This window comes from Pongo abelii, chromosome 2 (genome assembly GCF_028885655.2).
Source record: "Pongo abelii isolate AG06213 chromosome 2, NHGRI_mPonAbe1-v2.0_pri, whole genome shotgun sequence".
Classification (NCBI taxonomy): domain Eukaryota; kingdom Metazoa; phylum Chordata; class Mammalia; order Primates; family Hominidae; genus Pongo; species Pongo abelii.
In genome coordinates, this window is record NC_085928.1 from 188328804 (window position 1) to 188346454 (window position 17651).

At 37.1% G+C, this 17651-nt stretch overlaps 1 long non-coding RNA gene across 1 annotated transcript in view; it reads right to left on the reverse strand.

Annotated features, from left to right (window-relative positions):
* The window catches only part of LOC134761130 (uncharacterized), a 96639-nt gene that overhangs the window by 40976 nt on the left and 38012 nt on the right, over positions 1-17651 (reverse strand). The window contains exon 3 of the long non-coding RNA XR_010139417.1: positions 16501-16553. This is a non-coding gene — a long non-coding RNA (uncharacterized LOC134761130). The remainder of the gene's footprint in view (positions 1-16500; positions 16554-17651) is intronic.

The following is a 17651-nucleotide window of genomic DNA, read 5'->3' on the forward strand; positions in this document are numbered from 1 at the left end:
CTCCTTTGCTTATGAAGCTTAGTTCGGCTGAATATGAAATTCTTAATTAGATTTTATTTTCTTTAAAAATACTGAATCTAAGCCCCCAATCTCTTCTGTCTTGTAGCATTTCTGCTGAAAGGACTGCTGTTGGCTTGATGGGGTTGCCTTTGTAAGCAACCTGTCCCTTCTCTTTAGCTGCCTTTAACATTTTTTCTTTCATTTCAACCTTGGAGAATCAGGTGACTCTGTGTCTTGGGAATGATCATCTTGTAAAATATCTTGCAGGGGTTCTCTTCATTTCCTGGATTTGAATATTGGACTCTCTAGCGAGGCTGGGGAATTTTTCATTGACAATATCTTGAAATACGTTTTCCACGTTGCATGCTTTCTCTCCCTCATTTTCAAGGATGCCAATGCATCAGAAATTTGATCTCTTTACATAATCTCATGTTTCTTGGAGGTTTTGTTTCTTCTTTTTATATCCTTTTTTTCTTTATTTTTGTCTGACCAAGTTAACTTGGGAGAACTGGTCTTCAAGCTCTGAGAGTCCTTCCTCAGCATGGTCCACTCTATCACATCAGTTTGGTTCTTTCTTAAAAGGCCATTTCATCTTTTAGCTCCTGTATTGCATTATTGTATTCCTTAGTTTCCTAGGATTGGGTTTCAATCTTCTCCCAAATCTTGATCATCTTCTTTCCTATCCATATTCTGAAGTCTATATCTGTCATTTCTGTCTTTTCAACCTAGTTAAGAACCATCACTGAGGAATTGGAGTGATCATTTGGAGGTAAAAAGACACTCTGGCTTTTTGAATTGCCAGAGTTTTTTGCACTGGTTCTTTCTCATCTTTGATATTACTGTCCTTTGGATGGGGATTTTGGCTTTTATCTTCTTTGATGCCCTGGGAGTTTGACTGTGGCATATGATGGGTTCGGTCAACTGGCTTCATTTCTGGAAGATTTTAGAAAGCCAAGGCTCAGCTCGACACTGCTGGGCTGCATGTTTTAACTCTGGGGGGCTGGTACTGGGCCCCTGGCCTTGTTCTCTGGCCCCTCAAGGTTAGGAAGCTGCTGCACTAGAGAGACTGAGGTGTTCTTGTCCACTGGCCACCACACTCTGATGGGGAGGGGTGCTGGTCAAAGCATGTCACTGGAGTGGTGGCAGTGGGATCCATGCTGGCTCATGCATACCAACAGCCACAGCAATGTGGCAGGGTGCACACATGTTGGCTTGCGCATGGCGACTGTGGGAGCAGGGAGGTGGTGTTCCTGCACATGTTTATACCAGTAATGACAGCACAGCAAGGGCAGTACACTAGCAGAGATGGAGTTGCTGGTGTCCATGTATGCATTCACACTGGCAGCATTGGTGGTGGTGGTGGTGAGGGTCGGGGGGAGAGCAGTGTTGCCAGCCTCTGTGCACACATTAGTGCTGGCACAGGAGTGAATCTGCATGTTAATGGCAGGGGGAAGCAACAAGGTGGACTCATACAAGCACAGCGATGGAAGATGGCCATGAGCAAATGCATGTCAGTAAAGCATTATGGGAGGGCTGTGAATGGGGTGAAGCTGTGGGTGGGCTGGTTCATGTAAGTGGGGCCTGGTCTGCTGGAGTTCTCTGATAATCAGGCACAGTCTGCCATTGAAGGAGCTATGATGAGGGTTCCTAGAAGCACCCCTGTTGGGTATCCGAGGCTGCACTTCAAGCAAGCATGACCAGACTGGCTCCCCAAGAGAGGCCAGCAGGCAAGAGAGCATCAGATCAGGCATCAGGCCACATCCTACGAGCAAGACTGCCCTGCTTTGTCTAGCTCTAACAGTTATATTGAGGTTAAACTATCCCGGAGAAGCATAGTGAGCCTTGGAGGATGGATGTCCCTGGCTGTGCTTCACTGCGGCTCTTCTGACACCACTCTGGGCTCTGCACAGGCTGGAGTCTTGCCCACATGACCTCTCTAAGCAGCTTTTCCTACCATCTCAGATGCCCATAGAGGTTGAGGGACCTAACAGAATGGGTCCATGGTGAAAGCGGGCCACTCCTCACCTGTAAACTCACCCTTCCCCCAGGAGTCTCTGAGGGCCAGGTCCAAGTCCTGAGGCTCAGCTGCACTACACTGGGTTCCCAGCTTCCTCTCTCTTCAGCCCAGCATCTGCATCCTCTCTGCATCCACTCTTAATGCTTTCCATCAGAAGATCTGCTCAGAGGTGTGTTATAGTCTTTCCAGTGTCCCGGTCTCTCAGTGGGAGATATTTCTCCTGGCTACATCTAGTCAGCAATCTTGGCAATTCTCCAAGGTTCTACTGATAAAACAAACAGAAAACAACAACTATATATATATATATGTATATACACATATATGTAATACACATATGTATATGTATATGTATATATGTGTATATGTATATGTATATATGTAATACACATATATATATGTATATTAGTTTCTAAGACAGGGAGAGATTTTAAAATGATTGTCCAATTATTTATTTCTTCCTTTAATCCTGTTTGTGCTTTATATGTTTTAAGGTTCTGTTATTAGGTGTATACATATTCATGATTATCATATGTTCCAAATCGATTCACCTGTTAACATTATAAAATAATGTTCTTTATATTATTAATACTTATATGTTAATAATACTTTGTCTTCAAGTCTATTTTATCTGGTATTAATATAGTTTCACTAGTCTTCTTCTGCTGCATTTTCTTATTGCATGATATATCTTTTTCTATCAATTACTTTTAACTTGTTTCTTTATATTAATGTGCTTCTCTTTGTGATAGAATATAGTGTCATCTTCCTTTATTTCTAATAATCTCTGCCTTTTAATTAGTGTTTTTAATCAATATTTAATGGCATTATTGATTAGGTTAAATTTAGGTCTACCATTTTATTATTTGTTCACTGTGTATAACATTTCTCCCTCTTTCCCCATTCTTGTCTTCTTTTATTTGTAGTGCTTTAGAATTTAGCTTTTTAACTATATCTATTCACATTTTTTCTTTTCAAGTGGTTGCTCTAGGGATTACTATGTGCACCCTATTTTTCTCAGTCTACTTAGCGTATTAATATGTAGAAACTTTGCAAAATAGTAAGTTCATTTATCCACACACCCTCCACTATGTTTTATGTAATTTTAACATCTGGGTTATCTCTAATTTGTCATCTGTTGTTTGCCTTTTTCTTTGCAATAAAGCCACATATTTCTCACACACACATATGAGTAATTTTAGATTGTCTCCTGGAAGTTGTGAATGTTATGTTGTATAGACTCTATTGTATTATATTGTTTTAAGGAGTATTGTTTTGTTTCAGCAGACAATTCACTTAGTTAGAATCATATTGTCAATTCTCATGCCTGTGGTGGGTGGTGGCTCAGATATAAGATCAATTCTTAAATCTTTACATGTACGCTATTTTCAGTTTGTGTCCTACATAACAGGTTCAAGAGTCAGCCAGTGACAGGCTAAGTTAAACCATGAGACTTGGGGTTCACCTTCTCTGTGCCTCAGCTTTCTGAGTACCTTCCTTTATTCTCTGGTAGCCTTGGTTGTTTGATCTTCCTTGATGGCCAGAACGACTGGGTTCTCTATCACAGATTTGCATTTGTTTTTGCTTTCAAGGCAATGCCTATGGCCACTCTCAGGGAAGAGTCACAAAATCCAAGGAACTCATTTTATACCAGTCACTTGCTACAAGTTTCTACTCCAATCCAAAATCTACCACCACTGTTCAACCTCTAGAATCCTCTGTTAGATTTTATTGTTGTTGATTTGTTTTTCAAATTGTATAGCTGTTATTTGTAGAAGAAATTGGCCTATTAGGCACCCACTCTTCCAGGACAGAAGGCCAAATTCTCATTAATTTCTTTATTTCCCTTCCTCTTGAAGGAAGGGCCTGAGAATCATTTAACTCCAGTTATCCACTTCCAAAAGCATATGCTGCTAAGTCTTGTATTTTAATTACCTTGATGTTTTAGACTCCAAATTACATCATTCTTATTGTTTTATGCTTTCAATATTAATTCAGCTCCACAATACATCTTTCTTACTGTTTTATACTTTCAATATTAGTTCACCTTTACTTTTCTTTGTACTCTTCTTGATGCACTACCCTTCTTTCTATATTTCTGAGCTCTAGCTTAGATTATTTTCTTCTGCCTGAAAAAAATTTTTAGCATTTTCTTTTTATTATTATTATTATTATTATTATACTTTAAGTTTTAGGGTACATATGCACAATGTGCAGGTTAGTTACATATGTATACATGTGCCATGCTGGTGTGCTGCACCCATTAACTAGTCATTTAGCATTAGGTATATCTCCTAATGCTATCCCTCCCCCCTCCCCCCACCCCACAACAGTCCCCAGAGTGTGATGTTCCCCTTCCTGTGTCCATGTGTTCTCATTGTTCAGTTCCCATCTACGAGTGAGAACATGCAGTGTTTGGTTCTTTGTCCTTGCGATAGTTTACTGAGAATGATGATTTCCAATTTCATCCATGTCCCTACAAAGGACATGAACTCATCATTTTTTATGGCTGCATAGTATTCCATGGTGTATATATGCCACATTTGCTTAATCCAGTCTATCATTGTTGGACATTTGGGTTGGTTCCAAGTCTTTGCTATTGTGAATAGTGCCGCAATAAACATACGTGTGCATGTGTCTTTATAGCAGCATGATTTTTTAGCATTTTCTTCAGCGATGGTACACTGAAAAATTTTCTCTTTTTTTTTTGTCAGGAAGTGTCTTTATTTTACTCTCACTCTTGAAGAATATTTTCAATAAATTATAGTTATAGGTTTGCAATTATTTCATTTCACCACTTTGACAATACCATTTATTTTCCTTTCTGTCTTTATTATTTCTGTTGAAAATTTGGCTTTCATTCTAATTGTTGTTCCCTGAAAATAATTTATTCATAAAATCTATATTAATATTTTTTTCTTCGAATTTAGCTTCAATACTGCTATGATCATAAGCCTGCATGTGACTTTCTTTTAAATGTTTCTACTTGGGATTTGTAGGATTTGTAGGCTCCTAAGCTTGATGCTTTTCCTCAATTGAAAACAAATTATTTATCATTACGTTCTCTAGTATCATTTCTGTCCTATCCTCTCTTCCCTTTTATTTTGGGATTAGATTACACATAAGCAGACCTATATACTGTCTCTCTTTTTTTCTCTTTTTTATATTTTCTAGACTTATATATAATTTTGTTTTGTTATTAGAAATTTATTTCTAATCTGTAATCTAGTCTACAAATTCTCTCTTGTCTGCTGTTAATTCCACCATTTGAGTTTTTCACTTTGGTGTTTAGGTTTCTCAGTTATAGAATTTCAATGTGGTTCTTCCCAGTTTCAAGCTTAAATTATTTTATTCCTGCCCTTAACTTCTTAATTTAGTAAGCATACTTATTTTAAAACCTGGAATTGACAACTTCCCCCAGTGGATCTGTTTCTATTATTATCATTATTGATACTACTTTCCAGTCATATTATTTTTACAACTTGCATAACTAGCATTTTGATTTCATGTTTTAAATATTGTATTATTATTTTTAAAATGTCAGCCTTAATTTTAGATACAGGGGTACATGTACATATTTGTTACATGGGAATATTGCCTGATGCTGAGATTTGGAGTATGGATCCCGTCACCCTGGTAGTAAGCATAGTACTCAATGGGTAATTTTTGTAATCCAACCCCTCTCCCTCCATCCTCTAGCAGTCCATAATGTTTATTGTTTCCATACTTATGTCATATGTGCTAGTATTTTCAAAACTTTGCAGATAGTTTGAGTAATAGAAACATTTTGTTTTTCCCAAAAGTATTTAAATTTTTATATTCGGAGTACCTAGCCATCTGGGATTACTCAAAGCTGAGATGCCCACAAAGCTGAACTACAGTCCCTGCAGAAGCCATCTTCTTCTGTATCACAGTTACTCTCTAGTGAGGCTCTTTAGAGTTCCATCTCAGTGTAAGGAAGATGCATCAGGACTTTTACTGGTGGGCCTTGTACCCAGAGGTTTTACTCTAGCCTTGAGGCTATCAAATGAGCCATCCATCCTTTTATTCTTTCAGCTCCCTTGTAGATTTTTTTACTTACTCTCAGGTGAAATATAACTCAAATTCCTCTGATTTTCAATCTTTCCACACATCCCAGCCTGATAATTCCTCACTATTATGCTATCTCCCTATTACTTTCAAGCAAAATTTTTTATATATCAACAAGATTTTCAGTTGACTTCCAGGGGATAGTTGGACCAAGTTACCTAATCTGCCATTATAGGAAGCAGAAATGTAAAGTTAAATATTTTTTTAAAAATTTATAGTATAAGAAGACAACTATTATTTAACTATAATAATATTATTTGCTGGGGTAATTACAGCAAGTTAGGGAAATAATCAAATACTACCTGCAATAGTCAAAATAATCAAATCTATGCACTTTATCAAAATTTTTAAATTAGCATATAGTATTTACTGTTTTTATAAGAAAGGATATTTTTTCAAAGCATTATTTATACATACTACAGAGTATTCTTTATTTAGACATATCACGACTTACCCTACTGTATCCCTTTTTCACAATAAATATCATTCTGCATAAATCATTATTATATTTGCTAGCAGTTTGGGTTATCAGTTTTTCCTTTCATTTAGAAAAATGGCTGTTGTATTTATTTAACATAACCAGCAAATATTCATTGCTTAGTTCTATTTTACTAATTTCTTTTATAAATATTATTATTCTGTTTTTCCACAAGTTCCACAAGTTTGACCTTTTTTTCTGACTTTCTATCTTAAATACTCAGTTCACATATTTCTACTGGCTTTCATTTTTAAAAAATGTGTTTAAGGCCACAGATATGTCATGGTTACACTGTTATGTTGTTCATTTCTAATATAATTCATTATGTTATATCCTGTTTATTATGTTTTATTGTTAAATTTCTATATATTTTACAACTACCATTATTTTACTCTTTTACCTGAGTGCCCTCAGGTAAAAAAAAAATTACAATGACTAATTTTTCATATGACTCAAAAAAGTTTATAATTCTGACACTCCTGACCTATGACCACAGACAATGCCCATGAGATTTAAAATTATATTATAGAACAAAAATGTGTCATTTTGGTTTGATAGTAAATGTTTAATTTAACCTTTTCATCCTTAAACCCTATTTTATTTTGCTCTATTGTATTGCTTGCTCTGAAGAAAGCGGTTGCCATGTTGTGTGGATTTGAAACCTACCAACAGTAAAATCAGAGGGCTTGGAAGCAGATTCCCCTGCAACTGAGCTTGAGATGACTCCAGACCTGGCCAGTACCTTGATTACAACCTTGTCAGTGACCCTGAGACAGAACCATTCAGCTAAACCATCCCAGGTGGTTATAGTCTGTGAGAAAAATAAACGTTTGTTGCTTCAAGCCACTAAGTTTTGGAGTAATGTATTACACAAGAAACAGATAACTAGTATATGTCTCATTTCTTTTCTACCAATATTAAATAATTAATAAAATTTCAAGTGACAAGGTAACATATAGGAAAAAGAGAGTATGGCTAAACCAAGATGTTTAAAACAAAATTATGGTCAAGTCTCAATTGTGTATAAGTAAGGAAATAGAAAGTACTAATCTCTCCAGATATGATGATAAGAAACCTGGCTATCTGTCCCTGGAGTCAGGAAATAAAAATCCAATGTTGAGAACCAAAGAAGATGAATGGAGTTAAATGAATAGTTTATAACTTCCCAAATGCAGTTCATGTGAACAAAGTTCATGGCCATGGCCCAATCTTCACCATCTTACACCTTATTGAGTTGTATCACAGAAGTGTCATTGGCTTACTTGCAGACTGCTGATTGAAATCTGCTCTGCCGTCAAGCTTCAGGTTCATGGCAGTGCACTGTATTCCAATCTCTTTTGTCCTTACATGTATTTAACACAAGGAATTATGGTTTAAATTGAACCTAAAAGCTAAAATTTCTGTGACAGATATTTATTTAAAACCAAATAAGAAATGCTATGCTCTATCAAATCCTTTGGGAAGAATCCTCAAGAGAATTACATTTCCTGCTGTGTGTTTTATCTCTTTCACAATATAAAAGATGGGACTTTTCCTTTTGGGGTGTTTTAAGATCTCTGACATCTGGTTTAGAAAGTGATGAACGTGCAACTTCAGTAATATCTTGCTTTTGTCACAGGAAACATCAATAGACAGAACTATGCCTGTGACGTTCATACTAGTGCACTCTATCATAGCAATATTTTTGTTAAAATTTGGACTTGGTCCTGTCACTTGACTTGTGGAGAATGGGTTATCTTGTTTCAAAAATCTTTGCCAACTATCAGTCATCATTAGTAAAAACATCTTTTTTCTGCCCCGTACTGTCTAATAATTCAATATACATACTTTCCCAATCACATCTTTATTGTCTTGTCCCCCCTCATCCTCCTTTGCTCCAATTTTTCATTTTAGTATAGCTGTTCCAATTTCTGGTGCCTTTTGAAAAATTGTCATAAAGCTTCCTGTCTCTCTGTTTTTATTCTCTGACCTTGGCTAACTGGAAGTCCTGAAACCTAAAACAGACATTTTTAATTCTACTTGTAAAAAGACCACCTATGAATAACTATAAATGTATGATTACAAACAAGAGAGGCATTTGGGGAGACATTCCTTAGCAGACTCCTCTTATAAAGCAGTGCAACATATTGCATAAGGGCTCAGGCTTTGGACACAGGTGGATATGGGCTTACGTTCTAGTTTTGCTATTTGACTATGTGACCATGGGGAGAGTTATGTATGTTCTCCAGGTATCAGGTTCCCTATATATTAAATGGTATTTGCCTAGAATATTACTTGGGTTTAGATATAATGATGTATGTAAAGTGTTTTTTAAAAAGAGCTTGGAATATAATAAATGCTCAGAAATTATCAGCCCTACCTCTCCCAGGAAAGGTTGGTTTTGGTTATGCTATAATATCATAGGTTTTTCTACAATAATGAGATAGATAACTTTTTCCTTTATTGGATATAGAATGAAGAAATTTAGCTCACAAGACAAGCATATTAAGGGAATTATGTGGCCTTTTTAACAGGGTTTACTTCAGGTCCACAGCAGTATATGTGAACACACTGTTGACTGATAAGGGATGTAAAAACTACCTCTTAGGCCTGGTGCGGTTGCTCACACATGTAATCCTAGCCCTTTGGGAGGCCAAGGCAGGTGGGTCACTTGAGGTCAGTAGTTCAAGACCAGCCTGGCCAACAAGGTGAAACGCCATCTCTACTAAAAACACAAAAAGTTAGACAGGTGTGGTGGTTCCTGCCTGTAATCCCAGCTACTCGGAAGGCTGAACCAGGAGAATCACACGTGAACTCAGGGGGAGAGGTTGCAGTGAGCTGAGATCACGCCATTGCACTCCAGCCTGGAGGAAGAGTGAAACTCCATCCAAAAACAAAAAACAAACAACAACAACAAAAAACACCTCTTATTAAGTTCCTGATCTATATGAAGAAATGTATGACAGCCATTAGATAGAAAGATAGATGATGATGATGATAGATGATAGATGGATAGAAAGAAATGGAGTCATGAGAACATAGAATTTGAAAAATTAAGAAAGCTTAAGTAATTGGTAATGCAACCCCTAATTTTACCGATGAAAGGAAAGAGATGATGCTGAATTTGCAAGAACACAATTGTCTCAGATTCCTTTCTCATGTTATTTCCACTACACCAAAATGTTGACTACAGACATTTCCACAGAATCTTGCAAATAGCACCAAAAAATTCATTTGCAACTATTTGTAAAATGCAAAATATTTCAAGAATTTGAAATCGAAAGACCCCTTACAGAAGTTTATTGAAGATTGTTACTTTTTGATAAAGCAAAATATTTTGCCTAAACTAGATATACACCTGCATTTGAATCTATTTCATTGTCCTACCAGACAATAAACGGCCTTTGAAGGTAAAAATGGATTTACTACTTAAAATCATTCAAGCATATGCAGTCAGAACTGTTGAAAGCAGTAAGTGCAGTTATCAAGTAAAATTCCCAAAGTGTATAACCTTCTCTCATCCAGCATGTTAAGCCTTTTGGCAAAGTTTATTAGCATTTTAAAAACACTAAAATGAAAAATAAAGTCTCTCTAATTTTAGAATAAACTAAAATGTACTGAATCCCAACGCTTCAGGGACTTTAAGAAACACTTTCAAAGGGGGAGGATACAGCCAGGTAGAACAGCTCCCACACAGGGCCTGAGACAGTTGGCGTGCTTTTAACAGATCTTCAGAGGGATGGTATTGAGAATGGACAGAGGGAAGACCCAGAAGCTAGGCTGAAGGGGGAGAAAGCTGGAAACTCCGCACAGGGCTACTGTGCACCAGAACTCATTTTTGGACCATAACAGCACTAGGGGAATGGGTGAGGTGAATTGGTAAGGAGCAACCCACTCTTGCCACAGGCCTCTGAGGAGACCCCTTGACTACCACTGACACATGAGTTGGCAGAGAGACCTGCTTAGAGAATTTGAAAAATTAAGAAAGCTTAGAGAAGTGGTAGGGGCAGAAGCCAGCTGATATGGAAATCAGAGGGTTTGGTGTGAGAACATCTGCAGCAGAGCATGTCCAGGGACAGCCATCTTCTTAGGCTCAAGTTGCTCCCACTGAGACTTTAGCCCTCGGGGAACTGTTGGACCTGATCTCTGCAGGGTGGTCTTGCCCATCACATGGGGCTGGTCAAATCTAAACACCCTTTGGTCTGCTGTCCTCTCCTGAGACCCCAGCCTGGCCATGGCTGCTTGCAGGGCAGTCTTGGGTACCCTTGGGGCCTGAACAATAGCTTCTGTGCTGGTTGACCATGACTGACCAGTGGAGAACTCCAGAGAGGCAGCCCCTATGGTGGTACATCAGCCAACCTGCTCCCTCTCCATACTGCAGTTTCTCCTGTGACCGTGGTAACTCCCTACATTGCTTTGCTGGCACCTGTCTGCATAGGCAGGTTTGCTTTTCTTGCCCCACCCAGGCACAGGAGTTCAGTCTGCCTGCCCTTCCCTTACTGCCCTGCCATTGCAGACAAAGCCTTGGTGGGCACAGAGCCAGCAAGGCTCACCACCTTCCTTGTAATAACATTGCACAGAGAACAGCAGATCCTCCTCCACCCTGAGCAATCACTCCTGCTTGTGGGGTGCAGAGAAAGCGCCCAGACCTGAACTTGCCAGCACCTCACCCTGAAGCCAACACCACCTACAGCACAACCATGTGCAGTCTCCAGCATGGGCCCCTGCCAACCCAGCTGCATTGCCTCCAGCGCTGTGGTACATGCCTGCAGGGAGGCAGGCACTCTGGCACCCACTAGCACTCTACCATAGCTGCTGCAGCTCAGCTCCCTCAGTGCAATGAATTCCAAATCTCAAGGATCCAGATCCAAAGAACAAACTCAAGGCCCAATACAAGTCCCCCAGAGTTAGAGCACACAGTCCAGGAGTTGGGAGCTAAGGAATGGCCACCTAAAGTCTCTCAGAAAGAAAGCCAGTTGGCTGAATCCACCTTCTACTACAATCAAACCCTCAAGGTCACCAAACAGGATAAAAGAAATAAAACCCATTTGAAGGTCAGCAACCTCCAAGATTGAAGGTAGATAAGCTCTCAAAGATGAAAAAGAATCAGCAAGGTAACTCTGAAAACTCAAAATGCTGCAGTGCCTTCTTTCCTCCAAATGGCTGCATCACCTCTCCAGCAAGGGTTTTGAACTGAGCTGAGATGGCTGAAATGACAGCAATAGAAATCAGAATATGAATAAGAAAAAAGATCATTGAGCTACAGGAGTATGTTGAAACCTAATGCAAGGAAAGTAAAAATCACGATAAAATAATGCAGGAACTGACAGACAAAATAACCAGTATAGAAAATAATATAACAGACCCAACAGAGCTGAAAAACAGTACAAAAGTTTCATAATGTAATCACAAGTATTAATAGCAGAATAGAACAAGCAGAGAAAAGAATCCCAGAGCTTGAATACTGGCTTTCTGCAATAAGACAGCCTAACAAAAATAAATTAAAAAGGATGAAAAGGAACCAACAAAACCTCCAAGAAATATGAGATTATGTAAAGAGACCAAATCTTCAACTCATTGGTGTCCCTGAAAGAGATGGGGAGAATGCCAACTTGGAAAACATATTTCAGGATATCATCCATGAGAACTTCCCCAGCCTAGCTAGAGAGGCCAATATTCAACTTCAGGAAATACAGAGAACTCCAGTAAGTTACTTCACAAGAAGATCATCCCAAGACACATAATTATCAGAGTCAAAATGAAAGAAAAAATGTTAAAGGCAGCTAGAGAGAAAGGTCAGGTCACCTACAAAGAAAGCCCATTAGACTAACAGTCAATCTCTCAACAGAAAACTTACAAGCCAGAAGTGATTGGAAGCCAACATTCAACATTCTTAAAGAAAAGAAGTTTCAACCCAGAATTTCACATCTGGTCAAACTAAGCCTCATACATGAAGGAAAAATAAGATTATTTCAGACATGCAAATGCTGAAGAACTTATTACCACTAGACCTGCCTCACAAGAGTCCCTGAAAGAAGCACTAAATATGGAAAGGAAAGACAATATCAGCCACTACAAAAACACACTTACATACACAGACCAGTGACACTATAAAGCAATCACATAAGTCTACAGAATAACCAGCAAACATCATGATGACATAATCAAATTCACATCTATCAATACTAATCTTAATGGTATACAAACTAAATGCCACAATTAAAAGACACAGAGTGGCAGGCTGGATAAAGAACCAAGACCCATTAGTATACTGTCTTCAAGAGACCCCCCTCACATACAACAACATTCATAGGCTCAAAATAAAGGCATACAGAAGAATCTGCAAAGCATATGGAAAACAGAAAAATCAGGGGTTGCAATCCTAGTTTCTGACAAAACAGACATTAAACCAACAAAAATTTTTTTAAAAAGACAAAGAAGGGCATTACATAATAGTAAAGGGTTCAATTCCACAAGAATATCTAACTACCCTAAATATATATGCACTCAACACAGGAGCACCTAGATTTATAAAGCAAGTTCTTAGAGACATTGAAAGAGACTTAGATTCCCACATAATAGTGGGAGACTTTAATGTCCCACTGAAAATATTAGACAGATCATCAAGACAGAAAATTAACAGATATTCAGAACCAAAACTCAGTACTCAAATGGACCTGATAGATATCTTCAGAACTCTCCATCCAAAAACAACAAAATATATCACCACATGGTACTTACGCTAACGTTGATAACATAATTGGAAGCAAAACACTCCTTATCAAATGCAAAAGAACTGAAATCATAACAATCTCTCAGACAACAGAGCAATCGAATTAGAGATCAAGACTAAGAAGTTCACTCAAAACCATACAATCTCATGAAAACTGAATAACCTGCTCCTGAATGAATTTTGGGCAAATAATGAAATTAAGGCAGAAATCACAAAATTCTTTGAAACTAATCAGAGCAAAGATAAAATATACTAGTATTCCTGGGACACAACTAAGACCCTGTTAAGAGGGAAATTTATAGTACTAAATGCCCACATCCAAAAGTTAGAAAGATCTCAAGTTAGCAACCTTACATCACAACTGAAAGAACTAGAGAACCAAGAGCAAACAAATCCCTAAGCCAGCAGAAGGCAAAAAGTAACCAAAATAATAGCTGAACTGGAGGAGATTGAGACATGAAAACACATTCAAAAGATCCAGGAATTAAGCAGCTGTTTTTTTTTTTTTTTTGAAGAAAAATAATAAGGTAGATAGACCACTAGCTAGACTAATAACAAAAAAAGAGAAGATTGAAATAAACACAATCAGAAATGACAAGGGGCATATTACCACTGTCCTCACAGATATACAAACAACCATCAGAGACTATTATAAACATGTATATGCACAGGAATTAAACAATCTAGAAGAAATAGATTAGTTCCTGGATACATACACACTCCCAAGACTGAGCCAGCAAGAAATTTAGCCCCTGAACAGACCAATAACATACACTGAAATTGAATTAGTAGTAAAAGGCCTACCAACCAAAAAAGGCCTAGGACCAGATGGATTCATAGCTGAATTCTACCAGATGTACAAAGAAGAGCTGGTACCATTAATGCTGAAACTACTCCAAAAAATGGACAAGGAGGGACTCCTTCCTAACTAATTCTATGAGGCCAGCATCATCCTGATACCAAAACTTGGCAGAGATACAACAAAAGAGAAACTTCAGGCCAATATTCTTGATGAACATTGCAGCAAAAATCCTCAACAAATTACTTGCAAACTGAATCATCCAGAAGCACATCAAAAATCTTATCCACCATGATCAAGTAGGCTTTATCCTTGAGATGCAAAATTGTTTCAACATACGCAGATCAATAAATATGATTCGAACGAAAGACAAAATCCATAAGATTTTCTCAATAGATACAGAAAAGGCTTTCAATAAAATTCAACACTGCGTTATGTTAAAAACTCTCAATAAACTAGTTATTTAAGGAACATATCTCAGAATAAGAGCCATCTATGACAAACCCACAGCAAACATCATATTAAATGGGCAAAATCTGGAAGCATTCCTTTTGAAAACCTGCACAAGACAAGGATGCCCTCTCTCACCACTCTTATGCAACATAGTATTAAAAGTCCTGGCTAGGGAAATTAGGCAAGAGAAAGAAATAAAGCCCATCAAATAGAAAGAGAGGAAGTCAATCTATCCTTATTTGCAGATGACATAATCCTGTATCTGGAAAACTTCATAGTCTTGGCTCAAAATCTGCTTAAGCTGATAAACAACTTCATCAACATCTCAAGATATAAAATCAATGTAAAAAACATCATTATCTTTCCTATACATCAGCAGCAATCAAGCAAAGAGCCAAATCGGGAATGCAATTCCATTCACAATTGCCACAAAAAGAATAAAATACCTAGGAATACAGCTAACCAGGGATATAAAATATCTCTACAAGGAGAGCTACAAAACATTGCTCAAAAGAATCAGACATGACACAAACAAATAAAAAATATTCCATGTTCATGGGTAGGAAGAATCAGTATTATTAAAATGATCCTACTGCCCAAAGCAATTTATAGATTCAATGCTGTTCCTATTAAACTACCATTGAGAGGAGGAAGGAGAGGATAAGAAAAAAATAACTAATGGATACTAGACTTAATACCTGGGTGATGAAATAACCTGTATAACAAACTCCCATGACACAAGTTTACCTGTATAACAAACACACACGTACCCCTTAACTTAAAAGTTAAAAAAAAGAGAAACACTTTCACATACATCATCTTAATCTCATGACTCTAAAAAGCTAGTGGAAATCTTTAGTTAACTGATGATGAAATTAAGGTTCACAAAATTAAGTTACTGATCTACAATGACACAAATACAAATGATAAATATAAATATAAACCACATAAAAATAAAAACATAAATATAAATAAGAGAGCCAGGTCTCCAACCTGAGTCTCAATTCCAAATGCCATGCATTAGACTGTAATTATTTCAGAAAGCCTCTTGAATTTTTGGTTTATGTGTTTGTTTTACCGCAAAAAGTCAATAATAAAGAATGTTCAGCTTGGACACAGGAAGGGGAATATCACACACCGGGGCCTGTTGTGGGGTGGGAGGAAGGGGGAGGGAAAGCATTAGGAGATATACCCAATGTAAATGACAAGTTAATGGGTGCAGCACACCAATATGGCACATGTATACATATGTAACAAACCTGCACGTTGTGCACATGTACCCTAGAACTTAAAGTATAATAATAAAAAAAAGAAACATTTAAAAAAAAAAAAGAATGTTCAGCAAAATGGAAACAAATTAAGTATGATCCTATTACCTGGAATAACTTTTCTATTTTTCATGTGTTCCCCAATGATATTTATCCAAAAGCGTTAATAATTTTACACAGCTCTAATCCCAGTGTTTGTTAATTTTTATTAAGATTTTGACTTACTTAACATGCTACCATGATTTTACGTATGCTTTTTGCTATTTTCATGATTGTATAATATTTAATTACTTCATTGGACAATGATTCATTCTAGTTTCCACTAATATTGAATAATTAATACAATAAAAAACGATTTTGTACATATAGCTTTCTACTTTTGTTTCAATATTTCTTTATGCTACATTTCCACGAATTTAAGACTCCTGAATTAAGAGCAGATTTTTAAATGTCTTTTTATAATATTGACATCTTGCTTTCCAAAAGCATTATATAAATTTACAGTGTGTTATTGCATTTAGTGTTCATAACACCCCACAATCACAAAATTCTAGTGAACCCATGATTTGTGGGAATTTAGTGAGATTTACGCTAAGTCCAAGGTAAGCGTATTAGTCTGTTTTGTGTTGCTGTAACAGAATACCATAGACTGGGTAATCGATAAATAACAGAAATTTATTAGCTCACCTGTCTGTAGGCTGGAAAGTCCAAAGTCAAAGAGCCAGTATCTAGTGAAGGCTCTATTGATGAGTCCACCCCACAGTGGAAGGCAGAAGAGCAAGACAGGGCAAGAGAGAGAGCAATAGGGAGTAAACCCACTTTCATGATAAGGAACTCAATCCTGTGATAATGGCATGGTCTATTCATGATCTGAACACCTCTTATAGGTCCTACCTCTTCATACTGTTACAATGACAATTAAATTTCAACGTGGGTTTTGGAGGGGACAAACATTCAAACTATCACAGTTACCTTATTAAGATTCTAACGAAATGGGGGTACTAACAATCCTCAGAGGCCACACTTTTCAATCAAACCAGAACTTGTTTCTAATGTAGAAAGAAGGCAGCACATTCTGAGAAAGATGGATCGACAGGTAATTCTGTCATACTCTTTCTTACTGGTGTTCCTTTCCTATAATAGCCAACAATGATGAGAGTAAGAAAAGGAAAAACAGGGCAACTTATAGTTCCTTTTTTTTCAGCCCTTCCTTACTCATAAGTAAGCTAAAGATAGTGTTGACAGAATGTGCAAGTGTCAAGAAATGAAATAAAAACAGCTAATTAAGGTTGTGCATGATATCCCCTCTTCGGATGAGAATAAAAAAAGTGCATGTATGAACTATGAAATACAAATTGTTCAAATTTGTGATTCTGCATATAAAAGAAATGTTTTTATATTTGCATATAAAACTGGCATTTTGCAATTTAAACAGTAAAGTTCATGCTAATAATATAAAATTTTAATTTTTTTTTTTTTTTTTTTTTGCTTAGAGCAACATTAAATAGTGAGTATGATATACCACGGCAAGTCAAGAGAGAGACCATGGAACAGGAAAAAAAAGCTTTATATTTTAGTACTTTAGTGGCACTTTTTTCCTGCTTTTTAAACAAGGAGCTCCATATTTTCATTTTGCACCAAGCCCTGCAAATTATGTAGCTGGCCCTGTCTTTAAGTACTGAGAAGCTGTCAAGTTTATAGTGGTGGATACACATTTTCAAACTTCTGATTTTAACTTAAAAGCTCAAATTTTATCATTGGCCACAAATACTGTCAGTTTTGTTCCCTGAAGTGACAAGCTCACTTCACCCTTCTTTGAGAAAATGTGTACCAAATTT